This window comes from Sardina pilchardus, chromosome 21, assembly GCF_963854185.1.
Source record: "Sardina pilchardus chromosome 21, fSarPil1.1, whole genome shotgun sequence".
In the NCBI taxonomy this organism is placed as follows: domain Eukaryota; kingdom Metazoa; phylum Chordata; class Actinopteri; order Clupeiformes; family Clupeidae; genus Sardina; species Sardina pilchardus.
Genome location: NC_085014.1, coordinates 26,848,459 through 26,848,670, shown reverse-complemented (window position 1 = coordinate 26,848,670; position 212 = coordinate 26,848,459).

Sequence of the window (212 nt, the reverse complement as noted above, 5' to 3'; positions counted from 1 at the left end):
CGAGAGGCAAAACAAACCGCCGCCGCTCCCTCAGCCCCCGCGGCCTGCGGGCCAGTCGAGTTTATCGGCGAACACTGAGGCTGACCGGCCCCGTGTTGTTGTTATGACCAATCACCCGCCTAATTGCATCACTGACAGCCACATAATCGCGGCGCAATTTCTCATGTGGACGGCCCGGCTGCGGACATGACACAAACACCACGAGCCAAACA